This window comes from Argiope bruennichi, chromosome 4, assembly GCF_947563725.1.
Source record: "Argiope bruennichi chromosome 4, qqArgBrue1.1, whole genome shotgun sequence".
Taxonomy (NCBI): Eukaryota; Metazoa; Arthropoda; class Arachnida; order Araneae; family Araneidae; genus Argiope; species Argiope bruennichi.
This window is the reverse complement of record NC_079154.1, coordinates 126660679-126683441: the sequence shown is the minus strand read 5'-3', so window position 1 is coordinate 126683441 and position 22763 is coordinate 126660679.

The window sequence follows — 22763 nt, the reverse complement described above, 5'->3', positions numbered from 1 at the left end:
TAAATGAATGATTCTATCAATTTAAACATCCATTTGGTCTCCAGAGAAGAATCATTAATTATGAAGATACCATGCATGCTTATTACCTCCATCCTCCACAATAAAGATTAATTTTCCATCAAACTATATACATTCGAAAGGGAGAGAGAAGCTTAATACTAATGTATAATTTGTCCTTATGTCGTCCACTAGAATGCGAACATTTAATTTAAGGTATGTGAATGTCTTTGTGTGATATTGTGTGTATGTATGTGTGTGCGTGTCAATTATTTTGTGATTATGTGTATGCCTGTTTGCACGTGCGCAAACAGGTCTTTGTGATTCCTTGTATTTGTGCGTGTGTGTGTATATGTAAGTCTATAATGTCACCTTCATAAATGAATGATTCTATCAATTTAAACATCCATTTGGTCTCCAGAGAAGAATCATTAATTATGAAGATACCATGCATGCTTATTACCTCCATCCTCCACAATAAAGATTAATTTTCCAACAAACTATATACATTCGAAAGGGAGAGAGAAGCTTAATACTAATGTATAATTTGTCCTTATGTCGTCCACTAGAATGCGAACATTTAATTTAAGGTATGTGAATGTCTTTGTGTGATATTGTGTGTATGTATGTGTGTGCGTGTCAATTATTTTGTGATTTTGTGTATGCCTGTTTGCACGTGCGCAAACAGGTCTTTGTGATTCCTTGTATTTGTGCGTGTGTGTGTATATGTAAGTCTATATTGTCACTTACATAAATGAATGATTCTATCAATTAAAAGATCTATTGGGTCTCCAGATAAGAATCATTAATTATGTAAATACCATTCATGCTTATTACCTCCATCCTCCACAATTAAGATTAATTTTCCATCAAACTATATACATTCGAAAGGGAGAGAGAAGCTTAATACTAATGTATAATTTGTCCTTATGTCGTCCACTAGATTTCGAACATTTAATTTAAGGTATGTGAATGTCTTTGTGTGATATTGTGTGTATGTATGTGTGTGCGTGTCAATTATTTTGTGATTATGTGTATGCCTGTTTGCACGTGTGCAAACAGGTCATTGTGATTCCTTGTGTTTGTGCGTGTGTGTGTATATGTAAGTCTATATTTTCACTTACATAAATGAATGATTCTATCAATTAAAAGATCCATTGGGTCTCCAGATAAGAATCATTAATTATGAAAATATCATTCATGCTTATTACCTCCATCCTCCACAATTAAGATTAATTTTCCATCAAACTATATACATTCGAAAGGGAGAGAGAAGCTTAATACTAATGTATAATTTGTCCTTATGTCGTCCACTAGAATGCGAACATTTAATTTAAGGTATGTGAATGTCTTTGTGTGATATTGTGTGTATGTATGTGTGTGCGTGTCAATTATTTTGTGATTATGTGTATGCCTGTTTGCACGTGCGCAAACAGGTCTTTGTGATTCCTTGTGTTTGTGCGTGTGTGTGTATATGTAAGTCTATATTTTCACTTACATAAATGAATGATTCTATCAATTAAAAGATCTATTGGGTCTCCAGATAAGAATCATTAATTATGAAAATATCATTCATGCTTATTACCTCCATCCTCCACAATTAAGATTAATTTTCCATCAAACTATATACATTCGAAAGGGAGAGAGAAGTTTAATACTAATGTATAATTTGTCCTTATGTCGTCCACTAGAATGCGAACATTTAATTTAAGGTATGTGAATGTCTTTGTGTGATATTGTGTGTATGTATGTGTGTGCGTGTCAATTATTTTGTGATTATGTGTATGCCTGTTTGCACGTGCGCAAACAGGTCTTTGTGATTCCTTGTGTTTGTGCGTGTGTGTGTATATGTAAGTCTATATTTTCACTTACATAAATGAATGATTCTATCAATTAAAAGATCTATTGGGTCTCCAGATAAGAATCATTAATTATGAAAATATCATTCATGCTTATTACCTCCATCCTCCACAATTAAGATTAATTTTCCATCAAACTATATACATTCGAAAGGGAGAGAGAAGCTTAATACTAATGTATAATTTGTCCTTATGTCGTCCACTAGAATGCGAACATTTAATTTAAGGTATGTGAATGTCTTTGTGTGATATTGTGTGTATGTATGTGTGTGCGTGTCAATTATTTTGTGATTATGTGTATGCCTGTTTGCACGTGCGCAAACAGGTCTTTGTGATTCCTTGTGTTTGTGCGTGTGTGTGTATATGTAAGTCTATATTTTCACTTACATAAATGAATGATTCTATCAATTAAAAGATCTATTGGGTCTCCAGATAAGAATCATTAATTATGAAAATACCATTCATGCTTATTACCTCCATCCTCCACAATTAAGATTAATTTTCCATCAAACTATATACATTCGAAAGGGAGAGAGAAGCTTAATACTAATGTATAATTTGTCCTTATGTCGTCCACTAGAATGCGAACATTTAATTTAAGGTATGTGAATGTCTTTGTGTGATATTGTGTGTATGTATGTGTGTGCGTGTCAATTATTTTGTGATTATGTGTATGCCTTTTTGCACGTGTGCAAACAGGTCTTTGTGATTCCTTGTGTTTGTGCGTGTGTGTGTATATGTAAGTCTATATTGTCACTTACATAAATGAATGATTCTATCAATTAAAAGATCTATTGGGTCTCCAGATAAGAATCATTAATTATGAAAATACCATTCATGCTTATTACCTCCATCCTCCACAATTAAGATTAATTTTCCATCAAACTATATACATTCGAAAGGGAGAGAGAAGCTTAATACTAATGTATAATTTGTCCTTATGTCGTCCACTAGAATGCGAACATTTAATTTAAGGTATGTTAATGTCTTTGTGTGATATTGTGTGTATGTATGTGTGTGCGTGTCAATTATTTTGTGATTATGTGTATGCCTGTTTGCACGTGCGCAAACAGGTCTTTGTGATTCCTTGTGTTTGTGCGTGTGTGTGTATATGTAAGTCTATATTTTCACTTACATAAATGAATGATTCTATCAATTAAAAGATCTATTGGGTCTCCAGATAAGAATCATTAATTATGAAAATACCATTCATGCTTATTACCTCCATCCTCCACAATTAAGATTAATTTTCCATCAAACTATATACATTCGAAAGGGAGAGAGAAGCTTAATACTAATGTATAATTTGTCCTTATGTCGTCCACTAGAATGCGAACATTTAATTTAAGGTATGTGAATGTCTTTGTGTGATATTGTGTGTATGTATGTGTGTGCGTGTCAATTATTTTGTGATTATGTGTATGCCTGTTTGCACGTGCGCAAACAGGTCTTTGTGATTCCTTGTGTTTGTGCGTGTGTGTGTATATGTAAGTCTATATTTTCACTTACATAAATGAATGATTCTATCAATTAAAAGATCTATTGGGTCTCCAGATAAGAATCATTAATTATGAAAATATCATTCATGCTTATTACCTCCATCCTCCACAATTAAGATTAATTTTCCATCAAACTATATATATTCGAAAGGGAGAGAGAAGCTTAATACTAATGTATAATTTGTCCTTATGTCGTCCACTAGAATGCGAACATTTAATTTAAGGTATGTGAATGTCTTTGTGTGATATTGTGTGTATGTATGTGTGTGCGTGTCAATTATTTTGTGATTATGTGTATGCCTGTTTGCACGTGCGCAAACAGGTCTTTGTGATTCCTTGTGTTTGTGCGTGTGTGTGTATATGTAAGTCTATATTGTCACTTACATAAATGAATGATTCTATCAATTAAAAGATCTATTGGGTCTCCAGATAAGAATCATTAATTATGAAAATACCATTCATGCTTATTACCTCCATCCTCCACAATTAAGATTAATTTTCCATCAAACTATATACATTCGAAAGGGAGAGAGAAGCTTAATACTAATGTATAATTTGTCCTTATGTCGTCCACTAGAATGCGAACATTTAATTTAAGGTATGTTAATGTCTTTGTGTGATATTGTGTGTATGTATGTGTGTGCGTGTCAATTATTTTGTGATTATGTGTATGCCTGTTTGCACGTGCGCAAACAGGTCTTTGTGATTCCTTGTGTTTGTGCGTGTGTGTGTATATGTAAGTCTATATTGTCACTTACATAAATGAATGATTCTATCAATTAAAAGATCTATTGGGTCTCCAGATAAGAATCATTAATTATGAAAATACCATTCATGCTTATTACCTCCATCCTCCACAATTAAGATTAATTTTCCATCAAACTATATACATTCGAAAGGGAGAGAGAAGCTTAATACTAATGTATAATTTGTCCTTATGTCGTCCACTAGAATGCGAACATTTAATTTAAGGTATGTTAATGTCTTTGTGTGATATTGTGTGTATGTATGTGTGTGCGTGTCAATTATTTTGTGATTATGTGTATGCCTGTTTGCACGTGCGCAAACAGGTCTTTGTGATTCCTTGTGTTTGTGCGTGTGTGTGTATATGTAAGTCTATATTGTCACTTACATAAATGAATGATTCTATCAATTAAAAGATCTATTGGGTCTCCAGATAAGAATCATTAATTATGAAAATACCATTCATGCTTATTACCTCCATCCTCCACAATTAAGATTAATTTTCCATCAAACTATATACATTCGAAAGGGAGAGAGAAGCTTAATACTAATGTATAATTTGTCCTTATGTCGTCCACTAGAATGCGAACATTTAATTTAAGGTATGTTAATGTCTTTGTGTGATATTGTGTGTATGTATGTGTGTGCGTGTCAATTATTTTGTGATTATGTGTATGCCTGTTTGCACGTGCGCAAACAGGTCTTTGTGATTCCTTGTGTTTGTGCGTGTGTGTGTATATGTAAGTCTATATTGTCACTTACATAAATGAATGATTCTATCAATTAAAAGATCTATTGGGTCTCCAGATAAGAATCATTAATTATGAAAATACCATTCATGCTTATTACCTCCATCCTCCACAATTAAGATTAATTTTCCATCAAACTATATACATTCGAAAGGGAGAGAGAAGCTTAATACTAATGTATAATTTGTCCTTATGTCGTCCACTAGAATGCGAACATTTAATTTAAGGTATGTTAATGTCTTTGTGTGATATTGTGTGTATGTATGTGTGTGCGTGTCAATTATTTTGTGATTATGTGTATGCCTGTTTGCACGTGCGCAAACAGGTCTTTGTGATTCCTTGTATTTGTGCGTGTGTGTGTATATGTAAGTCTATATTTTCACTTACATAAATGAATGATTCTATCAATTAAAAGATCTATTGGGTCTCCAGATAAGAATCATTAATTATGAAAATACCATTCATGCTTATTACCTCCATCCTCCACAATTAAGATTAATTTTCCATCAAACTATATACATTCGAAAGGGAGAGAGAAGCTTAATACTAATGTATAATTTGTCCTTATGTCGTCCACTAGAATGCGAACATTTAATTTAAGGTATGTGAATGTCTTTGTGTGATATTGTGTGTATGTATGTGTGTGCGTGTCAATTATTTTGTGATTATGTGTATGCCTGTTTGCACGTGTGCAAACAGGTCTTTGTGATTCCTTGTGTTTGTGCGTGTGTGTGTATATGTAAGTCTATATTTTCACTTACATAAATGAATGATTCTATCAATTAAAAGATCTATTGGGTCTCCAGATAAGAATCATTAATTATGAAAATACCATTCATGCTTATTACCTCCATCCTCCACAATTAAGATTAATTTTCCATCAAACTATATACATTCGAAAGGGAGAGAGAAGCTTAATACTAATGTATAATTTGTCCTTATGTCGTCCACTAGAATGCGAACATTTAATTTAAGGTATGTTAATGTCTTTGTGTGATATTGTGTGTATGTATGTGTGTGCGTGTCAATTATTTTGTGATTATGTGTATGCCTGTTTGCACGTGCGCAAACAGGTCTTTGTGATTCCTTGTGTTTGTGCGTGTGTGTGTATATGTAAGTCTATATTTTCACTTACATAAATGAATGATTCTATCAATTAAAAGATCTATTGGGTCTCCAGATAAGAATCATTAATTATGAAAATACCATTCATGCTTATTACCTCCATCCTCCACAATTAAGATTAATTTTCCATCAAACTATATACATTCGAAAGGGAGAGAGAAGCTTAATACTAATGTATAATTTGTCCTTATGTCGTCCACTAGAATGCGAACATTTAATTTAAGGTATGTGAATGTCTTTGTGTGATATTGTGTGTATGTATGTGTGTGCGTGTCAATTATTTTGTGATTATGTGTATGCCTGTTTGCACGTGCGCAAACAGGTCTTTGTGATTCCTTGTGTTTGTGCGTGTGTGTGTATATGTAAGTCTATATTTTCACTTACATAAATGAATGATTCTATCAATTAAAAGATCTATTGGGTCTCCAGATAAGAATCATTAATTATGAAAATATCATTCATGCTTATTACCTCCATCCTCCACAATTAAGATTAATTTTCCATCAAACTATATATATTCGAAAGGGAGAGAGAAGCTTAATACTAATGTATAATTTGTCCTTATGTCGTCCACTAGAATGCGAACATTTAATTTAAGGTATGTGAATGTCTTTGTGTGATATTGTGTGTATGTATGTGTGTGCGTGTCAATTATTTTGTGATTATGTGTATGCCTGTTTGCACGTGCGCAAACAGGTCTTTGTGATTCCTTGTGTTTGTGCGTGTGTGTGTATATGTAAGTCTATATTTTCACTTACATAAATGAATGATTCTATCAATTAAAAGATCTATTGGGTCTCCAGATAAGAATCATTAATTATGAAAATATCATTCATGCTTATTACCTCCATCCTCCACAATTAAGATTAATTTTCCATCAAACTATATACATTCGAAAGGGAGAGAGAAGTTTAATACTAATGTATAATTTGTCCTTATGTCGTCCACTAGAATGCGAACATTTAATTTAAGGTATGTGAATGTCTTTGTGTGATATTGTGTGTATGTATGTGTGTGCGTGTCAATTATTTTGTGATTATGTGTATGCCTGTTTGCACGTGCGCAAACAGGTCTTTGTGATTCCTTGTGTTTGTGCGTGTGTGTGTATATGTAAGTCTATATTTTCACTTACATAAATGAATGATTCTATCAATTAAAAGATCTATTGGGTCTCCAGATAAGAATCATTAATTATGAAAATATCATTCATGCTTATTACCTCCATCCTCCACAATTAAGATTAATTTTCCATCAAACTATATACATTCGAAAGGGAGAGAGAAGCTTAATACTAATGTATAATTTGTCCTTATGTCGTCCACTAGAATGCGAACATTTAATTTAAGGTATGTGAATGTCTTTGTGTGATATTGTGTGTATGTATGTGTGTGCGTGTCAATTATTTTGTGATTATGTGTATGCCTGTTTGCACGTGCGCAAACAGGTCTTTGTGATTCCTTGTGTTTGTGCGTGTGTGTGTATATGTAAGTCTATATTTTCACTTACATAAATGAATGATTCTATCAATTAAAAGATCTATTGGGTCTCCAGATAAGAATCATTAATTATGAAAATACCATTCATGCTTATTACCTCCATCCTCCACAATTAAGATTAATTTTCCATCAAACTATATACATTCGAAAGGGAGAGAGAAGCTTAATACTAATGTATAATTTGTCCTTATGTCGTCCACTAGAATGCGAACATTTAATTTAAGGTATGTGAATGTCTTTGTGTGATATTGTGTGTATGTATGTGTGTGCGTGTCAATTATTTTGTGATTATGTGTATGCCTTTTTGCACGTGTGCAAACAGGTCTTTGTGATTCCTTGTGTTTGTGCGTGTGTGTGTATATGTAAGTCTATATTGTCACTTACATAAATGAATGATTCTATCAATTAAAAGATCTATTGGGTCTCCAGATAAGAATCATTAATTATGAAAATACCATTCATGCTTATTACCTCCATCCTCCACAATTAAGATTAATTTTCCATCAAACTATATACATTCGAAAGGGAGAGAGAAGCTTAATACTAATGTATAATTTGTCCTTATGTCGTCCACTAGAATGCGAACATTTAATTTAAGGTATGTTAATGTCTTTGTGTGATATTGTGTGTATGTATGTGTGTGCGTGTCAATTATTTTGTGATTATGTGTATGCCTGTTTGCACGTGCGCAAACAGGTCTTTGTGATTCCTTGTGTTTGTGCGTGTGTGTGTATATGTAAGTCTATATTTTCACTTACATAAATGAATGATTCTATCAATTAAAAGATCTATTGGGTCTCCAGATAAGAATCATTAATTATGAAAATACCATTCATGCTTATTACCTCCATCCTCCACAATTAAGATTAATTTTCCATCAAACTATATACATTCGAAAGGGAGAGAGAAGCTTAATACTAATGTATAATTTGTCCTTATGTCGTCCACTAGAATGCGAACATTTAATTTAAGGTATGTGAATGTCTTTGTGTGATATTGTGTGTATGTATGTGTGTGCGTGTCAATTATTTTGTGATTATGTGTATGCCTGTTTGCACGTGCGCAAACAGGTCTTTGTGATTCCTTGTGTTTGTGCGTGTGTGTGTATATGTAAGTCTATATTTTCACTTACATAAATGAATGATTCTATCAATTAAAAGATCTATTGGGTCTCCAGATAAGAATCATTAATTATGAAAATATCATTCATGCTTATTACCTCCATCCTCCACAATTAAGATTAATTTTCCATCAAACTATATATATTCGAAAGGGAGAGAGAAGCTTAATACTAATGTATAATTTGTCCTTATGTCGTCCACTAGAATGCGAACATTTAATTTAAGGTATGTGAATGTCTTTGTGTGATATTGTGTGTATGTATGTGTGTGCGTGTCAATTATTTTGTGATTATGTGTATGCCTGTTTGCACGTGCGCAAACAGGTCTTTGTGATTCCTTGTGTTTGTGCGTGTGTGTGTATATGTAAGTCTATATTGTCACTTACATAAATGAATGATTCTATCAATTAAAAGATCTATTGGGTCTCCAGATAAGAATCATTAATTATGAAAATACCATTCATGCTTATTACCTCCATCCTCCACAATTAAGATTAATTTTCCATCAAACTATATACATTCGAAAGGGAGAGAGAAGCTTAATACTAATGTATAATTTGTCCTTATGTCGTCCACTAGAATGCGAACATTTAATTTAAGGTATGTTAATGTCTTTGTGTGATATTGTGTGTATGTATGTGTGTGCGTGTCAATTATTTTGTGATTATGTGTATGCCTGTTTGCACGTGCGCAAACAGGTCTTTGTGATTCCTTGTGTTTGTGCGTGTGTGTGTATATGTAAGTCTATATTGTCACTTACATAAATGAATGATTCTATCAATTAAAAGATCTATTGGGTCTCCAGATAAGAATCATTAATTATGAAAATACCATTCATGCTTATTACCTCCATCCTCCACAATTAAGATTAATTTTCCATCAAACTATATACATTCGAAAGGGAGAGAGAAGCTTAATACTAATGTATAATTTGTCCTTATGTCGTCCACTAGAATGCGAACATTTAATTTAAGGTATGTTAATGTCTTTGTGTGATATTGTGTGTATGTATGTGTGTGCGTGTCAATTATTTTGTGATTATGTGTATGCCTGTTTGCACGTGCGCAAACAGGTCTTTGTGATTCCTTGTGTTTGTGCGTGTGTGTGTATATGTAAGTCTATATTGTCACTTACATAAATGAATGATTCTATCAATTAAAAGATCTATTGGGTCTCCAGATAAGAATCATTAATTATGAAAATACCATTCATGCTTATTACCTCCATCCTCCACAATTAAGATTAATTTTCCATCAAACTATATACATTCGAAAGGGAGAGAGAAGCTTAATACTAATGTATAATTTGTCCTTATGTCGTCCACTAGAATGCGAACATTTAATTTAAGGTATGTTAATGTCTTTGTGTGATATTGTGTGTATGTATGTGTGTGCGTGTCAATTATTTTGTGATTATGTGTATGCCTGTTTGCACGTGCGCAAACAGGTCTTTGTGATTCCTTGTGTTTGTGCGTGTGTGTGTATATGTAAGTCTATATTGTCACTTACATAAATGAATGATTCTATCAATTAAAAGATCTATTGGGTCTCCAGATAAGAATCATTAATTATGAAAATACCATTCATGCTTATTACCTCCATCCTCCACAATTAAGATTAATTTTCCATCAAACTATATACATTCGAAAGGGAGAGAGAAGCTTAATACTAATGTATAATTTGTCCTTATGTCGTCCACTAGAATGCGAACATTTAATTTAAGGTATGTTAATGTCTTTGTGTGATATTGTGTGTATGTATGTGTGTGCGTGTCAATTATTTTGTGATTATGTGTATGCCTGTTTGCACGTGCGCAAACAGGTCTTTGTGATTCCTTGTATTTGTGCGTGTGTGTGTATATGTAAGTCTATATTTTCACTTACATAAATGAATGATTCTATCAATTAAAAGATCTATTGGGTCTCCAGATAAGAATCATTAATTATGAAAATACCATTCATGCTTATTACCTCCATCCTCCACAATTAAGATTAATTTTCCATCAAACTATATACATTCGAAAGGGAGAGAGAAGCTTAATACTAATGTATAATTTGTCCTTATGTCGTCCACTAGAATGCGAACATTTAATTTAAGGTATGTGAATGTCTTTGTGTGATATTGTGTGTATGTATGTGTGTGCGTGTCAATTATTTTGTGATTATGTGTATGCCTGTTTGCACGTGTGCAAACAGGTCTTTGTGATTCCTTGTGTTTGTGCGTGTGTGTGTATATGTAAGTCTATATTTTCACTTACATAAATGAATGATTCTATCAATTAAAAGATCTATTGGGTCTCCAGATAAGAATCATTAATTATGAAAATACCATTCATGCTTATTACCTCCATCCTCCACAATTAAGATTAATTTTCCATCAAACTATATACATTCGAAAGGGAGAGAGAAGCTTAATACTAATGTATAATTTGTCCTTATGTCGTCCACTAGAATGCGAACATTTAATTTAAGGTATGTTAATGTCTTTGTGTGATATTGTGTGTATGTATGTGTGTGCGTGTCAATTATTTTGTGATTATGTGTATGCCTGTTTGCACGTGCGCAAACAGGTCTTTGTGATTCCTTGTGTTTGTGCGTGTGTGTGTATATGTAAGTCTATATTTTCACTTACATAAATGAATGATTCTATCAATTAAAAGATCTATTGGGTCTCCAGATAAGAATCATTAATTATGAAAATACCATTCATGCTTATTACCTCCATCCTCCACAATTAAGATTAATTTTCCATCAAACTATATACATTCGAAAGGGAGAGAGAAGCTTAATACTAATGTATAATTTGTCCTTATGTCGTCCACTAGAATGCGAACATTTAATTTAAGGTATGTGAATGTCTTTGTGTGAAATTGTGTGTATGTATGTGTGTGCGTGTCAATTATTTTGTGATTATGTGTATGCCTGTTTGCACGTGCGCAAACAGGTCTTTGTGATTCCTTGTGTTTGTGCGTGTGTGTGTATATGTAAGTCTATATTTTCACTTACATAAATGAATGATTCTATCAATTAAAAGATCTATTGGGTCTCCAGATAAGAATCATTAATTATGAAAATATCATTCATGCTTATTACCTCCATCCTCCACAATTAAGATTAATTTTCCATCAAACTATATATATTCGAAAGGGAGAGAGAAGCTTAATACTAATGTATAATTTGTCCTTATGTCGTCCACTAGAATGCGAACATTTAATTTAAGGTATGTGAATGTCTTTGTGTGATATTGTGTGTATGTATGTGTGTGCGTGTCAATTATTTTGTGATTATGTGTATGCCTGTTTGCACGTGCGCAAACAGGTCTTTGTGATTCCTTGTGTTTGTGCGTGTGTGTGTATATGTAAGTCTATATTGTCACTTACATAAATGAATGATTCTATCAATTAAAAGATCTATTGGGTCTCCAGATAAGAATCATTAATTATGAAAATACCATTCATGCTTATTACCTCCATCCTCCACAATTAAGATTAATTTTCCATCAAACTATATACATTCGAAAGGGAGAGAGAAGCTTAATACTAATGTATAATTTGTCCTTATGTCGTCCACTAGAATGCGAACATTTAATTTAAGGTATGTTAATGTCTTTGTGTGATATTGTGTGTATGTATGTGTGTGCGTGTCAATTATTTTGTGATTATGTGTATGCCTGTTTGCACGTGCGCAAACAGGTCTTTGTGATTCCTTGTGTTTGTGCGTGTGTGTGTATATGTAAGTCTATATTGTCACTTACATAAATGAATGATTCTATCAATTAAAAGATCTATTGGGTCTCCAGATAAGAATCATTAATTATGAAAATACCATTCATGCTTATTACCTCCATCCTCCACAATTAAGATTAATTTTCCATCAAACTATATACATTCGAAAGGGAGAGAGAAGCTTAATACTAATGTATAATTTGTCCTTATGTCGTCCACTAGAATGCGAACATTTAATTTAAGGTATGTTAATGTCTTTGTGTGATATTGTGTGTATGTATGTGTGTGCGTGTCAATTATTTTGTGATTATGTGTATGCCTGTTTGCACGTGCGCAAACAGGTCTTTGTGATTCCTTGTATTTGTGCGTGTGTGTGTATATGTAAGTCTATATTTTCACTTACATAAATGAATGATTCTATCAATTAAAAGATCTATTGGGTCTCCAGATAAGAATCATTAATTATGAAAATACCATTCATGCTTATTACCTCCATCCTCCACAATTAAGATTAATTTTCCATCAAACTATATACATTCGAAAGGGAGAGAGAAGCTTAATACTAATGTATAATTTGTCCTTATGTCGTCCACTAGAATGCGAACATTTAATTTAAGGTATGTTAATGTCTTTGTGTGATATTGTGTGTATGTATGTGTGTGCGTGTCAATTATTTTGTGATTATGTGTATGCCTGTTTGCACGTGCGCAAACAGGTCTTTGTGATTCCTTGTGTTTGTGCGTGTGTGTGTATATGTAAGTCTATATTTTCACTTACATAAATGAATGATTCTATCAATTAAAAGATCTATTGGGTCTCCAGATAAGAATCATTAATTATGAAAATACCATTCATGCTTATTACCTCCATCCTCCACAATTAAGATTAATTTTCCATCAAACTATATACATTCGAAAGGGAGAGAGAAGCTTAATACTAATGTATAATTTGTCCTTATGTCGTCCACTAGAATGCGAACATTTAATTTAAGGTATGTGAATGTCTTTGTGTGATATTGTGTGTATGTATGTGTGTGCGTGTCAATTATTTTGTGATTATGTGTATGCCTGTTTGCACGTGCGCAAACAGGTCTTTGTGATTCCTTGTGTTTGTGCGTGTGTGTGTATATGTAAGTCTATATTTTCACTTACATAAATGAATGATTCTATCAATTAAAAGATCTATTGGGTCTCCAGATAAGAATCATTAATTATGAAAATATCATTCATGCTTATTACCTCCATCCTCCACAATTAAGATTAATTTTCCATCAAACTATATATATTCGAAAGGGAGAGAGAAGCTTAATACTAATGTATAATTTGTCCTTATGTCGTCCACTAGAATGCGAACATTTAATTTAAGGTATGTGAATGTCTTTGTGTGATATTGTGTGTATGTATGTGTGTGCGTGTCAATTATTTTGTGATTATGTGTATGCCTGTTTGCACGTGCGCAAACAGGTCTTTGTGATTCCTTGTGTTTGTGCGTGTGTGTGTATATGTAAGTCTATATTGTCACTTACATAAATGAATGATTCTATCAATTAAAAGATCTATTGGGTCTCCAGATAAGAATCATTAATTATGAAAATACCATTCATGCTTATTACCTCCATCCTCCACAATTAAGATTAATTTTCCATCAAACTATATACATTCGAAAGGGAGAGAGAAGCTTAATACTAATGTATAATTTGTCCTTATGTCGTCCACTAGAATGCGAACATTTAATTTAAGGTATGTTAATGTCTTTGTGTGATATTGTGTGTATGTATGTGTGTGCGTGTCAATTATTTTGTGATTATGTGTATGCCTGTTTGCACGTGCGCAAACAGGTCTTTGTGATTCCTTGTGTTTGTGCGTGTGTGTGTATATGTAAGTCTATATTGTCACTTACATAAATGAATGATTCTATCAATTAAAAGATCTATTGGGTCTCCAGATAAGAATCATTAATTATGAAAATACCATTCATGCTTATTACCTCCATCCTCCACAATTAAGATTAATTTTCCATCAAACTATATACATTCGAAAGGGAGAGAGAAGCTTAATACTAATGTATAATTTGTCCTTATGTCGTCCACTAGAATGCGAACATTTAATTTAAGGTATGTTAATGTCTTTGTGTGATATTGTGTGTATGTATGTGTGTGCGTGTCAATTATTTTGTGATTATGTGTATGCCTGTTTGCACGTGCGCAAACAGGTCTTTGTGATTCCTTGTATTTGTGCGTGTGTGTGTATATGTAAGTCTATATTTTCACTTACATAAATGAATGATTCTATCAATTAAAAGATCTATTGGGTCTCCAGATAAGAATCATTAATTATGAAAATACCATTCATGCTTATTACCTCCATCCTCCACAATTAAGATTAATTTTCCATCAAACTATATACATTCGAAAGGGAGAGAGAAGCTTAATACTAATGTATAATTTGTCCTTATGTCGTCCACTAGAATGCGAACATTTAATTTAAGGTATGTGAATGTCTTTGTGTGATATTGTGTGTATGTATGTGTGTGCGTGTCAATTATTTTGTGATTATGTGTATGCCTGTTTGCACGTGTGCAAACAGGTCTTTGTGATTCCTTGTGTTTGTGCGTGTGTGTGTATATGTAAGTCTATATTTTCACTTACATAAATGAATGATTCTATCAATTAAAAGATCTATTGGGTCTCCAGATAAGAATCATTAATTATGAAAATACCATTCATGCTTATTACCTCCATCCTCCACAATTAAGATTAATTTTCCATCAAACTATATACATTCGAAAGGGAGAGAGAAGCTTAATACTAATGTATAATTTGTCCTTATGTCGTCCACTAGAATGCGAACATTTAATTTAAGGTATGTTAATGTCTTTGTGTGATATTGTGTGTATGTATGTGTGTGCGTGTCAATTATTTTGTGATTATGTGTATGCCTGTTTGCACGTGCGCAAACAGGTCTTTGTGATTCCTTGTATTTGTGCGTGTGTGTGTATATGTAAGTCTATAATGTCACCTTCATAAATGAATGATTCTATCAATTTAAACATCCATTTGGTCTCCAGAGAAGAATCATTAATTATGAAGATACCATGCATGCTTATTACCTCCATCCTCCACAATAAAGATTAATTTTCCATCAAACTATATACATTCGAAAGGGAGAGAGAAGCTTAATACTAATGTATAATTTGTCCTTATGTCGTCCACTAGAATGCGAACATTTAATTTAAGGTATGTGAATGTCTTTGTGTGATATTGTGTGTATGTATGTGTGTGCGTGTCAATTATTTTGTGATTATGTGTATGCCTGTTTGCACGTGTGCAAACAGGTCTTTGTGATTCCTTGTGTTTGTGCGTGTGTGTGTATATGTAAGTCTATATTTTCACTTACATAAATGAATGATTCTATCAATTAAAAGATCTATTGGGTCTCCAGATAAGAATCATTAATTATGAAAATACCATTCATGCTTATTACCTCCATCCTCCACAATTAAGATTAATTTTCCATCAAACTATATACATTCGAAAGGGAGAGAGAAGCTTAATACTAATGTATAATTTGTCCTTATGTCGTCCACTAGAATGCGAACATTTAATTTAAGGTATGTTAATGTCTTTGTGTGATATTGTGTGTATGTATGTGTGTGCGTGTCAATTATTTTGTGATTATGTGTATGCCTGTTTGCACGTGCGCAAACAGGTCTTTGTGATTCCTTATATTTGTGCGTGTGTGTGTATATGTAAGTCTATAATGTCACCTTCATAAATGAATGATTCTATCAATTTAAACATCCATTTGGTCTCCAGAGAAGAATCATTAATTATGAAGATACCATGCATGCTTATTACCTCCATCCTCCACAATAAAGATTAATTTTCCATCAAACTATATACATTCGAAAGGGAGAGAGAAGCTTAATACTAATGTATAATTTGTCCTTATGTCGTCCACTAGAATGCGAACATTTAATTTAAGGTATGTGAATGTCTTTGTGTGATATTGTGTGTATGTATGTGTGTGCGTGTCAATTATTTTGTGATTATGTGTATGCCTGTTTGCACGTGCGCAAACAGGTCTTTGTGATTCCTTGTATTTGTGCGTGTGTGTGTATATGTAAGTCTATATTGTCACTTACATAAATGAATGATTCTATCAATAAAAAGATCTATTGGGTCTCCAGATAAGAATCATTAATTATGAAAATACCATTCATGCTTATTACCTCCATCCTCCACAATTAAGATTAATTTTCCATCAAACTATATACATTCGAAAGGGAGAGAGAAGCTTAATACTAATGTATAATTTGTCCTTATGTCGTCCACTAGAATGCGAACATTTAATTTAAGGTATGTGAATGTCTTTGTGTGATATTGTGTGTATGTATGTGTGTGCGCGTCAATTATTTTGTGATTATGTGTATGCCTGTTTGCACGTGCGCAAACAGGTCTTTGTGTTCCTTTGTAATTTTGTGTGTGTGTGCATGTGTGTGTATATGTAAGTCTATATTGTCACTTACATAAATGAATGATTCTATCAATTTAAACATCCATTTGGTCTCCAGAGAAGAATCATTAATTATAAAGATACCATGCATGCTTATTACCTCCATCCTCCACAATAAAGATTAATTTTCCATCAAACTATTTACATTCGAAAGGGAGAGAGAAGCTTAATACTAATGTATTATTTGTCCTTATGTCGTCCACTAGAATGCGAACATTTAATTTGAGGTATGTGAATGTCTGTGTGTGATATTGTGTGTATGTATGTGTTTGCGCGTCAATAATTTTGTGATTATGTGTATGCCTGTTTGCACGTGCGCAAACAGGTCTTTGTGTTCCTTTGTAATTTTGTGTGTGTGTGCATGTGTGTGTATATGTAAGTCTATATTGTCACTTACATAAATGAATGATTCTATCAATTTAAACATCCATTTGGTCTCCAGAGAAGAATCATTAATTATGAAAATACCATGCATGCTTATTACCTCCCTCCTCCACAATAAAGATTAATTTTCCATCAAAATAATTACATTCCACAGGGAGAGGGAAGCTTAGTACTTATGTATTATTTGTCCTTATGTCGTCAACTAGAATGCCAACATTTAATTTAAGGTATGTGAATGTCTTTGTGTGATATTGTGTGTATGTATGTGTGTGCGCGTCAATTATTTTGTGATTATGTGTATGCCTGTTTGCACGTGCGCAAACAGGTCTTTGTGTTCCTTTGTAATTTTGTGTGTGTGTGCATGTGTGTGTATATGTAAGTCTATATTGTCACTTACATAAATGAATGATTCTATCAATTTAAACATCCAATTGGTCTCCAGAGAAGAATCATTAATTATGAAAATACCATGCATGCTTATTACCTCCATCCTCCACAATAAAGATTAATTTTCCATCAAACTATTTACATTCGAAAGGGAGAGAGAAGCTTAATACTAATGTATTATTTGTCCTTATGTCGTCCACTAGAATGCGAACATTTAATTTAAGGTATGTGAATGTCTTTGTGTGATATTGTGTGTATGCATGTGTGTGCGTGTCAATTATTTTGTGATTATGTGTATGCCTGTTTGCACGTGCGCAAACAGGTCTTTGTGTTCCTTTGTAATTTTGTGTGTGTGTGCATGTGTGTGTATATGTAAGTCTATATTGTCACTTACATAAATGAATGATTCTATCAATTTAAACATCCATTTGGTCTCCAGAGAAGAATCATTAATTATGAAGATACCATGCATGCTTATTACCTCCATCCTCCACAATAAAGATTAATTTTCCATCAAACTATTTACATTCGAAAGGGAGAGAGAAGCTTAATACTAATGTATTATTTGTCCTTATGTCGTCCACTAGAATGCGAACGTTTAATTTAAGGTATGTGAATGTCTTTGTGTGATATTGTGTGTATGTATGTGTGTGCGCGTCAATAATTTTGTGATTATGAGTATGCCTGTTTGCACGTGCGCAAACAGGTCTTAGGTCTTAGTGTTCCTTTGTATTTTTGTGTGTGTGTGTGTGCTTGTGTGTGTGTGCGTGTGTGCGTATATGTAAGTCTATATTGTCACTTACATAAGTGAATGATTCTATCAATTAAAAGATCTGTTGGGTCTCCAAAAAAGAATCATTAATTATGAAAATACCATGCATGCTTATTACCTCCATCCTCCACAATAAAGATTAATTTTCCATCAAACTATTTACATTCGAAAGGGAGAGAGAAGCTTAATACTAATGTATTATTTGTCCTTATGTCGTCAACTAGAATGCGAACATTTAATTTAAGGTATGTGAATGTCTTTGTGTGATATTGTGTGTATGTATGTGTGTGCGTGTCAATTATTTTGTGATTATGTGTATGCCTGTTTGCACGTGCGCAAACAGGTCTTTGTGATTCCTTGTATTTGTGCGTGTGTGTGTATATGTAAGTCTATATTGTCACTTACATAAATGAATGATTCTATCAATAAAAAGATCTATTGGGTCTCCAGATAAGAATCATTAATTATGAAAATACCATTCATGCTTATTACCTCCATCCTCCACAATTAAGATTAATTTTCCATCAAACTATATACATTCGAAAGGGAGAGAGAAGCTTAATACTAATGTATAATTTGTCCTTATGTCGTCCACTAGAATGCGAACATTTAATTTAAGGTATGTGAATGTCTTTGTGTGATATTGTGTGTATGTATGTGTGTGCGCGTCAATTATTTTGTGATTATGTGTATGCCTGTTTGCACGTGCGCAAACAGGTCTTTGTGTTCCTTTGTAATTTTGTGTGTGTGTGCATGTGTGTGTATATGTAAGTCTATATTGTCACTTACATAAATGAATGATTCTATCAATTTAAACATCCATTTGGTCTCCAGAGAAGAATCATTAATTATAAAGATACCATGCATGCTTATTACCTCCATCCTCCACAATAAAGATTAATTTTCCATCAAACTATTTACATTCGAAAGGGAGAGAGAAGCTTAATACTAATGTATTATTTGTCCTTATGTCGTCCACTAGAATGCGAACATTTAATTTGAGGTATGTGAATGTCTGTGTGTGATATTGTGTGTATGTATGTGTTTGCGCGTCAATAATTTTGTGATTATGTGTATGCCTGTTTGCACGTGCGCAAACAGGTCTTTGTGTTCCTTTGTAATTTTGTGTGTGTGTGCATGTGTGTGTATATGTAAGTCTATATTGTCACTTACATAAATGAATGATTCTATCAATTTAAACATCCATTTGGTCTCCAGAGAAGAATCATTAATTATGAAAATACCATGCATGCTTATTACCTCCCTCCTCCACAATAAAGATTAATTTTCCATCAAACTATTTACATTCGAAAGGGAGAGAGAAGCTTAATACTAATGTATTATTTGTCCTTATGTCGTCCACTAGAATGCGAACATTTAATTTAAGGTATGTGAATGTCTTTGTGTGATATTGTGTGTATGTATGTGTGTGCGCGTCAATTATTTTGTGATTATGTGTATGCCTGTTTGCACGTGCGCAAACAGGTCTTTGTGATTCCTTGTATTTGTGCGTGTGTGTGTATATGTAAGTCTATATTGTCACTTACATAAATGAATGATTCTATCAATTAAAAGATCTATTGGGTCTCCAGATAAGAATCATTAATTATGAAAATACCATTCATGCTTATTACCTCCATCCTCCACAATTAAGATTAATTTTCCATCAAACTATATACATTCGAAAGGGAGAGAGAAGCTTAATACTAATGTATAATTTGTCCTTATGTCGTCCACTAGAATGCGAACATTTAATTTAAGGTATGTGAATGTCTTTGTGTGATATTGTGTGTATGTATGTGTGTGCGCGTCAATTATTTTGTGATTATGTGTATGCCTGTTTGCACGTGCGCAAACAGGTTTTTGTGTTCCTTTGTAATTTTGTGTGTGTGTGCATGTGTGTGTATATGTAAGTCTATATTGTCACTTACATAAATGAATGATTCTATCAATTTAAACATCCATTTGGTCTCCAGAGAAGAATCATTAATTATAAAGATACCATGCATGCTTATTACCTCCATCCTCCACAATAAAGATTAATTTTCCATCAAACTATTTACATTCGAAAGGGAGAGAGAAGCTTAATACTAATGTATTATTTGTCCTTATGTCGTCCACTAGAATGCGAACATTTAATTTGAGGTATGTGAATGTCTGTGTGTGATATTGTGTGTATGTATGTGTTTGCGCGTCAATAATTTTGTGATTATGTGTATGCCTGTTTGCACGTGCGCAAACAGGTCTTTGTGTTCCTTTGTAATTTTGTGTGTGTGTGCATGTGTGTGTATATGTAAGTCTATATTGTCACTTACATAAATGAATGATTCTATCAATTTAAACATCCATTTGGTCTCCAGAGAAGAATCATTAATTATGAAAATACCATGCATGCTTATTACCTCCCTCCTCCACAATAAAGATTAATTTTCCATCAAAATAATTACATTCCACAGGGAGAGGGAAGCTTAGTACTTATGTATTATTTGTCCTTATGTCGTCAACTAGAATGCCAACATTTAATTTAAGGTATGTGAATGTCTTTGTGTGATATTGTGTGTATGTATGTGTGTGCGCGTCAATTATTTTGTGATTATGTGTATGCCTGTTTGCACGTGCGCAAACAGGTCTTTGTGTTCCTTTGTAATTTTGTGTGTGTGTGCATGTGTGTGTATATGTAAGTCTATATTGTCACTTACATAAATGAATGATTCTATCAATTTAAACATCCAATTGGTCTCCAGAGAAGAATCATTAATTATGAAAATACCATGCATGCTTATTACCTCCATCCTCCACAATAAAGATTAATTTTCCATCAAACTATTTACATTCGAAAGGGAGAGAGAAGCTTAATACTAATGTATTATTTGTCCTTATGTCGTCCACTAGAATGCGAACATTTAATTTAAGGTATGTGAATGTCTTTGTGTGATATTGTGTGTATGTATGTGTGTGCGCGTCAATTATTTTGTGATTATGTGTATGCCTGTTTGCACGTGCGCAAACAGGTCTTTGTGTTCCTTTGTAATTTTGTGTGTGTGTGCATGTGTGTGTATATGTAAGTCTATATTGTCACTTACATAAATGAATGATTCTATCAATTTAAACATCCAATTGGTCTCCAGAGAAGAATCATTATTTATGAAAATACCATGCATGCTTATTACCTCCATCCTCCACAATAAAGATTAATTTTCCATCAAACTATTTACATTCGAAAGGGAGAGAGAAGCTTAATACTAATGTATTATTTGTCCTTATGTCGTCCACTAGAATGCGAACATTTAATTTAAGGTATGTGAATGTCTTTGTGTGATATTGTGTGTATGCATGTGTGTGCGTGTCAATTATTTTGTGATTATGTGTATGCCTGTTTGCACGTGCGCAAACAGGTCTTTGTGTTCCTTTGTAATTTTGTGTGTGTGTGCATGTGTGTGTATATGTAAGTCTATATTGTCACTTACATAAGTGAATGATTCTATCAATTAAAAGATCTATTGGGTCTCCAAAAAAGAATCATTAATTATGAAAATACCATGCATGCTTATTACCTCCATCCTCCACAATAAAGATTAATTTTCCATCAAACTATTTACATTCGAAAGGGAGAGAGAAGCTTAATACTAATGTATTATTTGTCCTTATGTCGTCAACTAGAATGCGAACATTTAATTTAAGGTATGTGAATGTCTTTGTGTGATATTGTGTGTATGTGTGTGTGTGCGCGTCAATAATTTTGTGATTATGAGTATGCCTGTTTGCACGTGCGCAAACAGGTCTTTGTGTTCCTTTGTATTTTTGTGTGTGTGTGCTTGTGTGTGTGTATATGTAAGTCTATATTGTCACTTACATAAATGAATGATTCCATCAATTAAAAGATCTATTGGGTCTCCAGAAAAGAATCATTAATTATGAAAATACCATGCATGCTTGATACCTCCATCCTCCACAATAAAGATTAATTTTCCATCAAACTATTTACATTCGAAATTGAGAGAGAAGCTTAATACTAATGTATTATTTGTCCTTATGTCGTCCACTAGAATGCGAACATTTAATTTAAGGTATGTGAATGTCTTTGTGTGATATTGTGTGTATGCATGTGTGTGCGTGTCAATTATTTTGTGATTATGTGTATGCCTGTTTGCACGTGCGCAAACAGGTCTTTGTGTTCCTTTGTAATTTTGTGTGTGTGTGCATGTGTGTGTATATGTAAGTCTGTATTGTCACTTACATAAATGAATGATTCTATCAATTTAAACATCCAATTGGTCTCCAGAGAAGAATCATTAATTATGAAGATACCATGCATGCTTATTACCTCCATCCTCCACAATAAAGATTAATTTTCCATCAAACTATTTACATTCGAAAGGGAGAGAGAAGCTTAA